The sequence below is a fragment of the Glycine soja genome, chromosome 6 (assembly GCF_004193775.1).
Source record: "Glycine soja cultivar W05 chromosome 6, ASM419377v2, whole genome shotgun sequence".
Lineage (NCBI taxonomy): Eukaryota > Viridiplantae > Streptophyta > Magnoliopsida > Fabales > Fabaceae > Glycine > Glycine soja.
This window is the reverse complement of record NC_041007.1, coordinates 35,585,264-35,597,685: the sequence shown is the minus strand read 5'-3', so window position 1 is coordinate 35,597,685 and position 12,422 is coordinate 35,585,264. Positions and strand designations below refer to the sequence as shown.

The 12,422-nt window shown below is 29.8% G+C and overlaps 1 pseudogene; it reads right to left on the bottom strand.

Moving 5' to 3' along the window:
* Positions 1–8,776: 8,776 nt before the first annotated feature.
* LOC114414151 lies at positions 8,777–9,945 on the bottom strand (annotated as a pseudogene).
* Positions 9,946–12,422: the final 2,477 nt, after the last annotated feature.

Genomic DNA, 12,422 nt, shown 5'->3' with positions numbered 1-12,422 from the left:
AAATGGAAGTTGAAAGTTGGAAGTAGAAGTTATTGGAAGTTGGAAGTTGGAAGTTGAAATTTGAAATTTAAAATTTAAAATTTAAAATTTGAAATTTGAAATTTCAAATTTAAAATTTGATATTTGAAATTGGAAATTTGAAATTGAAATTTAAAATTTTGAATTTTGAATTTTTTTTGAAATAGAAATTATTGTGCATAGTTAGTTGATTGTTAATTAAATTTAACTAATTTGAAATGTTTGATGATTGATTGTGTTTGAAAGTTATTATGATTTTTTATTATATTTAAAGGTTATGTTGATTAAGATAGTGAATATGTATTTTTTATAGGTGCAAAATAATTTGTTTTAATGTCTTTCTGTTATGTGTTTAAATTTGATTATCTTGTTTACTTATTTGGTACTTAGTAAATTATGTTTTGAAAATTTATTAATACTTTATTTTATAAAAGTTTAAAACTTGTTAGTTGCTTTATATGTTATGGTTCTACTTGGTTACTTTTGATGACTTATGACTTATTTGATACACATGTTTTTATTATGATTTGTGGATGATTTATTATCTTGCCAAGAGTTACAAGTTTTGACTTGAGTCATCAAGAAACTATAGATATGTGACCTTGGCATGAAACAATTTAATTCATCTCAATCATTTCTTTCAATCATCTTTCAATATTTTCTTTCATCTCTTTCAACAGTTTTTTTGTTTCATCTTCTCTTCATCTTTCTAAAAGTTTTTGTTCAAAACTTTCTCTTCCAAGAAAAATTCTTTGTTCAAAAACTTATGCTATTCATCTTTTTCATTCCCTTCTCCCTTTGCCAAAAATAATTCGTCAAGGACTAACCGCCTGAATTCTTTTTGTGTCTCTCTTCTCCCTTTTCCAAAAGAACGAAGGACTAACCGCCTGAATTCTTTTGTGTCTTCCTTCTCCCTTGTCCAAGAATTCAAAATGACACAGTCTGAGAATTCTTTTGATTCTTCCCTTTCCCATAAACAAAAGATTTCAAAGGACTAACCACTAGAGAATTCTTTTGTTTCCCCATTCACAAAGTTTCGAAGGACTAACCGCCTAAGAACTTTGTCTTAATACATTGGAGGGTACATCCTTTGTGGTACAGGTAGAGGGTACATCTACTTGGGTTGTTGACTGAGAACAAGAGAGGATACATCTCTTGTGGATCAGTTCTAGTAGAGGGTACATCCACTAGGTTGTTCAAAGAGAACAAGGGAGGGTACATCCCTTGTGGATCTTTGCTTGTAAAAGGATTTTTACAAGGTTGAAAAGAAATCTCAAGGACCGCAGGTCGCTTGGGAATTGGATGTAGGCACGGATTGTTGTCGAACCAGTATAAAAACTCTTGTGTGTTTGTCTCCTTCTTCCCTACTCTTTTAATTTCCGTTGTGCACTTTAATTTCCGCTTTTACTTTTGGTTAAGTTTCTTTTCTATTCTTCATTTACTTAACAATATAGTAAAAACCTTAGAAGAGTAAACTTTTAATTAGTAAAGGTTTAGGAATAATTAATTCAACTCCCCCTTCTTAATTATTCTGAGGTCACTTGATCCAACAATTTAATATTTTAATAATTAAGAAAATATTAACACAACTCTCAAAATAACGTGATTTTAAAGGGACAACACAGAAACAACTTCAAAAGAATCAATAGAGAAGTCAATTTCTAAAAATACCCATGGGCAGATGAGGACAACTGCCAACAAGGAAGATGGAGGCGAAAGGGTATGCCCATAATCAGTATTTTAATTAATGCATATAAAAATCATTCAATCGCCATTTTCTTTAACCACGTGTTGACACATCCTTTGTCACAATCTTTTATTGCTATAGTCTTTCTCTTTAAAGCATGACTATGTTTTTTCATTGGGGGTCTTCTAAGAGAAAAAAAAATTAATGTTAAAATCATATGAAAATGCAAAAAATATTATAAACCACACAACTTTATGTCTCAATACAAAAATTATATTTTAAGTATTTTAACCACAAGTTAGTATTTGTCATTTTTTTTCTTCATTTGCCTTGCATAGCATAAGTGTTCTAATGTTTAAGACTTAATTTATTTTTTTCTTTGATTTTTTTATATTTTTTGATAATTTTTACCATTAATAAATTAGTTTAACTTATTTTATTCTCAATTTATTAAAAAAATTATAAATTTTTCTTCCATCATTAACTTGTCGTGACATATTAAAAAGTTATATTTTTTATTTTAATGTGAATTTCATCCTTAATTTTTGTGTGATTATTACCGTAAATTTTTAATTTTAACAAAATTTGATCCTCAATTTTTAGGGTATCACATCAGCTCAATTGTGAAAGACAAAATTTGTAATTTTTTAAAAATTGGGAGTAAAATACGATAAATTTATCGAACATATAATTAATAAAAAAAATAAAAATTTAAAAATATAATTAAGCCAATTTTTATTTTTAATCATATAAAATTAAACCTTGCATTCCACATGTTAAAGTATAATATAATAAAGGATAAATAGTCATTTTCGTACATGAATATGTAAATCGCAAACAAATTTATTCATGAAAGATTAAAATTCAAAATTTAGTTCCTAAAAGTATAAAATGTGCGAAAATTTTATCTGCCTTGTTATCATTAATTAAACAGTCTATGTGACATGGAGGGACAAATTTATTACAAAATTGAATGCAAATGTGGTCAATGCTAAATAGATTGGACGAAAATATTAATAAGTTATCATTATTGGACCTAAATGTGAACAATAATTTGTTGAACGAAAATGTGAGTAATTTTTATTTTGGGCCAAAATGTTAGTAGATTTCCATTTGACAAAAATGTCTGTAAAATATCATTATTGAACCAAAATATCAATAATTTTTTATTTAAGTTAAATATCAGTATTTTTTATTAGATTAATTTTTAGACCCCAAATTTTGTTTCATTTACAAGGTAAAATATAATTTTAGGGTAAATTTCCCCCAAATTTTGAATTTTAATCTTTCAAGGACGAATTTGTTAGTGATTTACACATTAAGGGACGAAATGACTATTTATCCTTTTTTATTGGTAACTCTAAAGGTGTGACTCATTGAGCTTAATTATGTGGAACTGATATAATAACACTAAACAAACTTGGAAAGGAATGAAAAACCTTAATTATTACTATATTTTAAACTTGATTACAAGATTATTTTTTAAGGAAAAAGATATACCTACGTATAAAAAAATTACCTATAAAAAACAAAAAAGCAAATAATTTTAAAAAATTCATGTTTATTATCATTTATTTCAATTAAACTAACATGATAGTTTAAAAATTACAAAATTTAAAGATGAATTTAATATATAATTACTTTATAAATCTATTTTATTTTAACTGTGTTATACTTTCAGTAGGAATAATATATATATATATATATATATATATATATATATATATATATATATATATATAGCTTTATTATAAAAGAGTAATTTTTTTAGATATTTAGTTTTAATATTTATGTATATATTAAGTAATTTAAAAAAAATTAAAATAATATAAAATACCCAAAGAAACGTGTTGGATGATATTAATTGGAATTTTATTGGAAGAAGTCTCTTATTTAGTGCTTAATATTGTATCATATTTTAGTTTTGTGTTAATTTTTTGAATGTTTTATATAATCATATTAGTATATTTGTTTTGCTAATAAACATTTGGGGTCTAATTAATTAGTCTAATAGAAAATTGATATTTAGGTTCAACAAAAATTACTAACATTTACGTCCAATAAAAAAAATTATTGACATTTTGATACAATAGAAAATTATTAACATTTTGGTTCAATAATGATAACTTACTGACATCTTTGGTCAATGGAAACGTAATGACATTTTGGTCCAAAATAAAAATTACTGATATTTTCGTCCATAAAAAATGACTGGCATTTAGGTCCAATAATGATAACCTAGTAACATTTTCATCTAATTTATTCCTGACCCATGTTCACAATCAATTTTGTAACAAGTTCGTTCCTTTGTGTCATGTAAGTTATTTTTTTTATTACTGATAATGGACTAAAGTTAACGGTCGAATAAATTTGTCTCATTTCTTACACTTTCAGAAAATAAATTTTAAATTTTAATCTTTCAAAAATAAGTTTATCAACGATTTACATATTTATGGACGAAAATGATTATTTATTCTATAATAAAATAATATAAGTATCCCCAAACTTTAAGTATTAGTGTTAAACAAATAAATAATATAAAAATCTTGAAACATCCATTGCCATCTTATTCTCTTTTCTCACTCCTCACTCTGTCTCCAGTTAAGTATTGTAGAAGCAAAAAATGGAGCCATTATTTTCTTCAGCAGCAGCAATATGTGTGATGACTGTGTTGGTAGCTGTGATTCTCATATGGGCACTGAAGATGCTGAAATCGCCGTGTCTTAGGCCTAAGAGGTTTGAAAGGCTTCTTAGAGCGCAAGGTTTGCATGGTGACCCATACTCACCTTCTCACCACAACTCCAACCAAACCCTTTTGGGTGTTGGTGCACCCAGCAAAATTGCTGGGGCATCCAGCACCTGTGGTGAAATGGCAAAATTACCCTTCACCCTAATACTATAAAAACTCCTAGTTTTTTGTCCGTACGCTTCTTCTCCTACGTCGCTTCTTCGTCTTCCTCTTCCTTTGCCATCTTCGTCTTCCTCTTCCGCTTCCTCTGTTGGTGCTTGTTGCTTGTTCCTATTCTTCTCCTACGCCGCTTGTTGCTTCCTCTTCCTGTTCCCGTGCTTGTTACTTCTCCTCCTACGCCGCTTCTTCGTCTTCCTCTTCCTCTGTCATCTTCATCTCCTAGTTATACATTTGTGTATTGATAAACCATGAAACAAAATAGATCCCGCCCCGCTGTTCTTCTTCTTCGTCTCCAAATAAAAATGACATTTTTTCTGGAAAAAGTCATATGGATCAGCAATCCGTATGAATTATACGGATCGTCTTGTTGATCTATATGGTTTTTTTTTGTTTTTTTGTTGAATAATTTAAAATTTAAGATTGGATCGCTAAAATTAAGATATGGTTTTTTTAAAAAAAAATATATATATATATATATATATATATATTAGTTATTACTAAGATTAGATTAGATTGCTAAAATTAAGATTAGATTGGTGAAACAATTAATTTTCAATATTGTATAAAAAAATATGAAAACCAAAATTTAAGATATAATCAGATTGTTAATTTAAGATAATGATTTAGTGGTTATAAAAAATATATTAAAAATATGGAAACCAATATTGTTATATATTTGATTTTATAGTTATAAAAAAATATACTAAAATTTAAAATTTAAAATATGATAATATTGTTAGTTTAAGATAATGATTGAAATCAAATTTAAAAATATATTTGATTTTGTAGTTATAAAAAATATTGAAACCAAAATTTAAAATTAAAAATATAATAAGATTATTAGTTTAAGATAATGATTGAAATCAAATTTAAAAATATATTAAATTTGGTAGTTATAAAAAATATTGAAATCAAAATTTAAAATTTAAAATTTATTTATGAATCCATATGTTTTAATTTTTAAAAATTATTTTTTAGAAATTTTTTATTTATTTAATTTATTTACAAAATTTTATAATTAAAAAATTTTGATATTTAATTGAATGATGTATTTAAATGTTTATTATAATGATTAAAAATTAAATAAATATGATATTTAATTGAATGATGTATTTAGATGTTTTTTATAGCAATTGATAATTAAATAAATTTGATATTTTTTACATATGTAAATACTTATTAAACCTATCATTTTTATTTATAATTTATATATGTAAACAAATTAATTATTATATAAAAAATAATTATTAGAAAATTTATTATGTAAATTTACATATACATTAAATATAAATTAAATATTTTAGTGTTATATATAACGACACTATTTATTTATAACATAAGGTGTCTATTAGTTTATGACATAAGTTTGATTCCTCCTCGGACCATTAATTTTAAGTTAAATCGTAAATTATATTTTTGAAAAAGAAAATAAAAAAATCTTATGGGCCACGTACGGATTGACAATCCGTAGGTTCAATCCATATTGGGCCTACGGATCAACAATCCGTATGACCATACGGATTAGCATATCCATATGTGCATATCATTTTTTTTGTTACCTTTTTTTTCCGACGATGAAAACTGATCAAAAATCACTGTATACTCCTAACAAACACACATACACTATCGGAGACCAAATACGCTTCCAAACCACCCTTAATAGAAGCAAATTACACTAAGTGATGAAAATTTTACGGAAAAAAAAATGACGCTACACAAATGAAAAAATTCTGCTGCTATTTGTAATGGAAAATATCATATTTTCATCATTTTGAAAAATTGCTGGTGCCCAAGCAATTTCCAACCCTTTTGCAACAACACCAGCCCAATTCCCAACCTTTTCGTCTATCCAATGATGTTGCTCCTCGTGTATCCTCCTTGTTACATCACACTATCGACAAATATGGTACAACTTTTAATTTGTTTTCTCACTCTCCTCCCTCGTAATAGCTACTGTCTAGCACAAACATTTGAGGATGAAATTACTATATGTTTGTTCTTCTGTTTGCGGAGTTCCAAACTTAGTTTGTAGAGTAAACTAATTTTGGTGACATATTTGGTTATCCTTAAAAGTATTTTTTTAGTTTGTAGAGTAAACTCATTTTGGTGACATATTTGATTTATCTTTAAAAGTATTTTTTGTTTATGAAAATTTTGTCAGCAAACTCAATTTTGTAAGCGCTTGATTTTCAGGTGAAAAAAGTATTTTTGAGGCTCAAAAGTACTTTTTTCAAAGAATTAAAATCCTTACTTTTGCTTTCATTTTACTAGTATTCATTAGATTTGCGTTAAATTTGAATTGAAACGCGAAACATTACTAGCTAATTTCAATTAAAACATACACTTAGTTGCTTTTGCAAACTTAAGTTTGACTCAAATTAAGTTTGCAAACTTTAATCGAAACCTACACTTAGCAGGCCAAACTAGTTAGCAAGTTGATATCTTTATGATTATCAGATGGTTTTCCAACTAATCTTTATTTGGTGTTATTATTTGTTTTCTCAAATTAAAAGACACGTGTCATGAAAAAACATGATAATTTCTTGTAGAAAAAGGCAATGCTTTAAAATTCGTTACTAGTCTGGTGCCTATCACAGTATCACTGCTTGCTTAACAATTCATTCCTGCTGTATTACTCCTTTAGTCCTTTCATTTCATATTGATTGTCATTTAAAAAAAGTAATTACTCCCAGACAGTAGTAGTACAGAGTATAGATACCAATTTTACTAATATGTTCTTACTTTCTTTCTTAATTTCTATAAATGCATCCTGAAGTAATCCAAGACAATAGTATTTATTAGGAGATAAAATTAGAATATAAGTTTTAATATTTCAATGAAACTGAAAATGTTAGTTGATTTTTTTAAATGTTAAAATTACAATCAATGTGAAATGGAGGGAATATCATTTAATGGATTCCTAACTTTTGACCCATTTTACAAATTAATTTCTATCTTTTTGGAATGTAAAAAATAATCCATATCTTTACATATTTGCAAATTAGTTCTTGCTGTAATGCCATTAAATTTAAAAGTAACGTCGTTAGTGATGTGTATGGTTGATAATTTTAGTGCTACATAGATTATTCAACATGATAAATTATCCTAGATTATGACAAGTAAATTGGACTTTGATGTATAATTTAAAAAATTATCAAATATTTTCTTGTTTACTTGCTTCTTCTTTCTCAAATTAGGATTTATAAAAATATAGACTGAATTTTGATGTAAAATTTAAAATGTAGATTGGATTTGCCCACTGCAAAGTCTTTGATTATGATGATTTTGAAGAGGTACTCTTCTCCTCCCTCGTCCTCGGATCCCGACATTTCCACACAAGAGAGAGAGAAAGGAAAGTTTAGGAGTAGTGGAAGCGTGCTTCGCTGTGATGATACCACACAACGCAACCAGTCATGGTTTATCAACAATCTCGTCAATAATAGCACACTTTAAAAAATACTAATGTTTCGACTGGGACAACGTCATTACTTACAACCAAATAACAGATTTTAAATGGTATATTATGTTTTCTTGTTGAAGTTTTTTTCCAACCAAATGAGATTTTTTAATTCTAAATTCGAAGCACCACATGGTTTTTTTTCAAAAAAAAAAAATATTAATCTTTTCGTTGCAAATTTAAGAAAAGGTTCTAGCTAGCAATGAAAGGAAATTGATAAGTTTTCCATTGATAGTCTTTTCATTCCACGGCTATATTAGTATTCGCCTTTCGACTAACTACATTTATCTTCATATACTTAAACCATCCTCCATCAAGGAGGGACTAAATTCACATTTAAAATTTTGAAGGATTAAATTTATTAATTTAAAAGTACAAGGATCAAAACAAAATTTGACCGAATGCATGGAAACTAAAAACATATTTTCTCTGTAAATTTATCATCTTTAAATTTTAATATTTTTTTAGTACAATAAATATAAATATACACTTAAAAAACCAAAAGTAAAATTAACAAGTGCAATAATAGTATATAGAGAACAAGTTGTGACCAAAATGCACAAGAAAGCAACAACTGAAGGATTCAATGGGGAGCGAGAATTGTGGAGTATAGAGAACAAGACGAGGAAACTAAGAAACAATAATCACAAAGACAATTTGACATAAATGGATGTCCGCTTTCATTCGCTGCAGTGCAATTATAAGCTCTTTGTAACCCAATTATACAATTTATACCCGCTTTCCTGAGATTGAAGACAACATTTTGATTTACTATATAGGTGTAACTGATAAACAAGTTTTGAAGGAACAATCCAACCGAGCCCATTTAATTAATAAAGCAAAGAAAAGCAAGAAAAAGGAAATAGCAAGTTGTATAGTACTGTAGGTCATCTGGAACAGCAAGAAAAATAGGGTTGATTTTGCTTAGATGTAGAAGCACCATTGTTGACGAGGCTGACCCTGTTGACAGATAACTCTGCCTTGTATGTTTCGGAGTTGATCACCTTCCTGCTCACGTTGGTGTATATCTCTCAAATTACCATCTCGAATGCCGTCTTCACGTTTGTGGAGTCCAACACAGACGTTTCCATGAAAAACAAGCCTTCCGCTTCCGCAAGGCTTTTCCCTTCGTCAATGTTCACCGCCCTTATATTCTCCAAGTCACATTTGTTCCCCACTAGCATCATTGCCACCGTCTTATCGCAATGAGCTGCATCATATCATACACAGCAACAACAATTTTAATTTTAATTCTATGATCTACTCCATATGTAAGCAATTAATTAATCAATAATTTTACTTGTATCATCTCTTTCCAGTCATTTTACACACATGAAGCTATAAGAAGACAAAAATTGTAATCAATTGTGAATTTGTAAGACTGCTCTACTCCTAGGTTAACTTGTCAAAGTATACATGTGAAGAGAAAGGAAATCGAATCGGATCTGTGTTAAAGGTGAGAGTGAGAATTGGATTTGAAGCTTGGAAGGAAAGGCAAAGAAAAAAAAAACAAAAGTGAGATCTAGTGTTAGTGTTACTTTTAAGCTCGTCGAGCCAGCGACCGACGCTATCGAAGGTGGTACGACGGGAGATGTTGTAGACAATGAGGGTGCCGACAACGCCGCGGTAGTAGGCGAAGGTGACGGCGCGGAATCGCTCTTGGCCGGCGGTGTCCCAAATCTGAGCCTTGACTTCCTTGGAGTCGATTTCCAAGCACTGAGTCTGGAACTCGACGCCTATGGTGGCCTTGGAGTGCATGTTGAACTCGTTCCGGGCGTAGCGGGAGAGAAGGTTGGATTTGCCCACCGCAAAGTCTCTGATTATGACGATCTTGAAGAGGTACTCTTCTCCTCCCTCGCCCTTTGATCCCGACATTTCCACATAACAGAGAGAGAGAAAGGAAAGTTTAGTAGTAGTGGAGGCGTGCTTCATTGTGATGATACCACACAACACAACCTGGTATCGCCAGGTTGAAGAAGAAGTGAAGAAGAAAATATTTGACAACTTTTTAAATTTCGCATCAAAGTCCAGTCTATGTGTCACAATCTGAGATAATTTGTCACGTTGGATAGTCTATGTGGCACTAAAATTACCAATAATGCACCTCACTAACGGCGTTACTTTTAAATTTAATGGTAAGGACTATTTTGCAAAACTTATGCAAAGATAGGAGCTATTTTTTATATTTTAAAAAGATAGGGACTAATTTGCAAAAGGAGCCAAAAGTTAGGGACCAAAATGCCTATTTACTCGTAAGTATACTTTTTAGTTGTTGAAGCCTTTTTGAGCTGTTGCTGATAAGTAAAGGATGTGCAGGCAAGAAATCCTTCCTTTGGGAAGGTAGAACACCAAAGGTTATCATTATGGACCCAAATCAATTCAAAGAAGTCCATTCCTTCATAATTAACATATGTTTCTAGGCATGTACCTACAACTACCAACAAGAGGATGGAAGCAATTGAAAAAGAGATACTAGATTCAATTGAGGGTATCATAAAAAAAAGAGAGAAAACCATGGAGAATGGTCCTCCAATGAAGATTTATTAAGCATACTTTTGGAATCAAATCACAAGGAAATCCAGGGACATGGAAATAGTAGGGCTGTTGGAATGACCAACCAAGAAGTAATTGAGGAATGAAAGTTGTTTTACTTGGCAGGGAAAGAGACCACTTCCTCTCTGCTGATTTGGACAATGGTCTTGTTGGCTAGGTATCCAGAATGGCAAGCACAAGCAAGGGACAAAGTTTTTCAAGTTTTTGGAAACCAAAATCCAAACATTGATGGGTTAAGTCACCTTAAAACTGTATGTATGACATGCTTTCATTTGATTATTGTTATTATTAAGAGTTTAATGTCTATGCACTGATAGTGTAAAATAATTTTACACTTTTTGAATTGCGTTAAGATAATTATTTTAAATGTTAACAAACTTATGATACATGGTAGGTTGTAACTAGATGACTATGTAAAACTTTTTACACTGCCAGCTCATAATCTGTTTTCTCTATTATTAATTAAAAATATATTTTGTGCTAATTTGTGCCAAAATGTTTTTTGCATAGGTGACCTTGATTTTATATAAAGTTCTCAGGCTATACCCTCCAACAGTTTATTTTACTCGCACTCTTCTGCAACATTTCTCTTTTGAGCTTTCTTCGACTTATACACATGCTCCAGTGGCTATGCTCACTTTGCAGCCAAAACATAGGGCACACATTGTGTTGCATAAACTATAATAATATCCATCATTATTTTAACCCTTTTCAAATCTCATTGCTTGCGCCGTAAGACTATGCATAGCTAGCCTTCATCGTCACTAGGTTTAAGGTTGTGCATTAGATTGCCATTTTGTAATATCAATCATATCTAGTACTTGGATTGAGAACTCTCTTTTTAAGCATCTTGTAATAGTGTAATGCATGTATGTTTGAATTATCAGGTTGAAGATGATAAATTTAGTTAAAAAGTATTATTGGTTGATGCATAATATGTTATTTTGTGAAGTCGGTTTTCTCTTTATATATATATATAACTTCTCACTCTCTTTGTATAATGTTGATTTTAACTTGTCTCTAATGATTTATTTAAAGTTTTTTTTTATGATTTTTATTGAAAATTTTAGTTCTACTTAAATTAACTCAACTTTAAGGCTTACGTTTATGGATCTTCTTTTTACTTATATGGTACTTAACTTTTTTCATTCTTACTCGATATGAGACTTTACCTCATACTTGTATTACATCATGCTTTCTACTATCTATTCTAAACTATACCTCTACCCTTTTTCCTAAATAGACTCTAATGTTGTAATTTACTTGGTACAAATAGAAATCTCTCTAATTGCTTTTTATTTGGGACAATTAACTCTAACAACCTCCCAATTAATTGTAGGGTTATTCTTCCTGCACCATTCAATGTTCTTCTATACTCAGTCGATTTTATGAAATTCTCATTTTGCCCTTTTTTGTGTTGCACTGTTCATTTGGAATTTTTGGCACGCCTGTTAGTCTCCTCCTTCTCCTCCATTGAACTGGTATTGGTATTGTTTGTGGTGTGTGTTTGTTGTCCATGGCCCTCCTAGTTTCTCCTCCAGTAGTTCTTTGTCATCCTCCACAAGTTTTCTCTCCTCCATAGCACTACTGCAACGGAGGAGAGGAAACTCGTGGAGGACGACAAAGAATTGTCAGAGAAGAAACTAGGGAGGAGTCACGGACAACAAACACACACCATGAACAATACCAATACGAAGGAGGAGGAGGAGATCAATGGATGTACCAAAAATTCTAAATGAACAGTACAACACACAAAAGGGCAAATTGGGAATTTCATAAAATTTGTTGGGTGTAGAAAA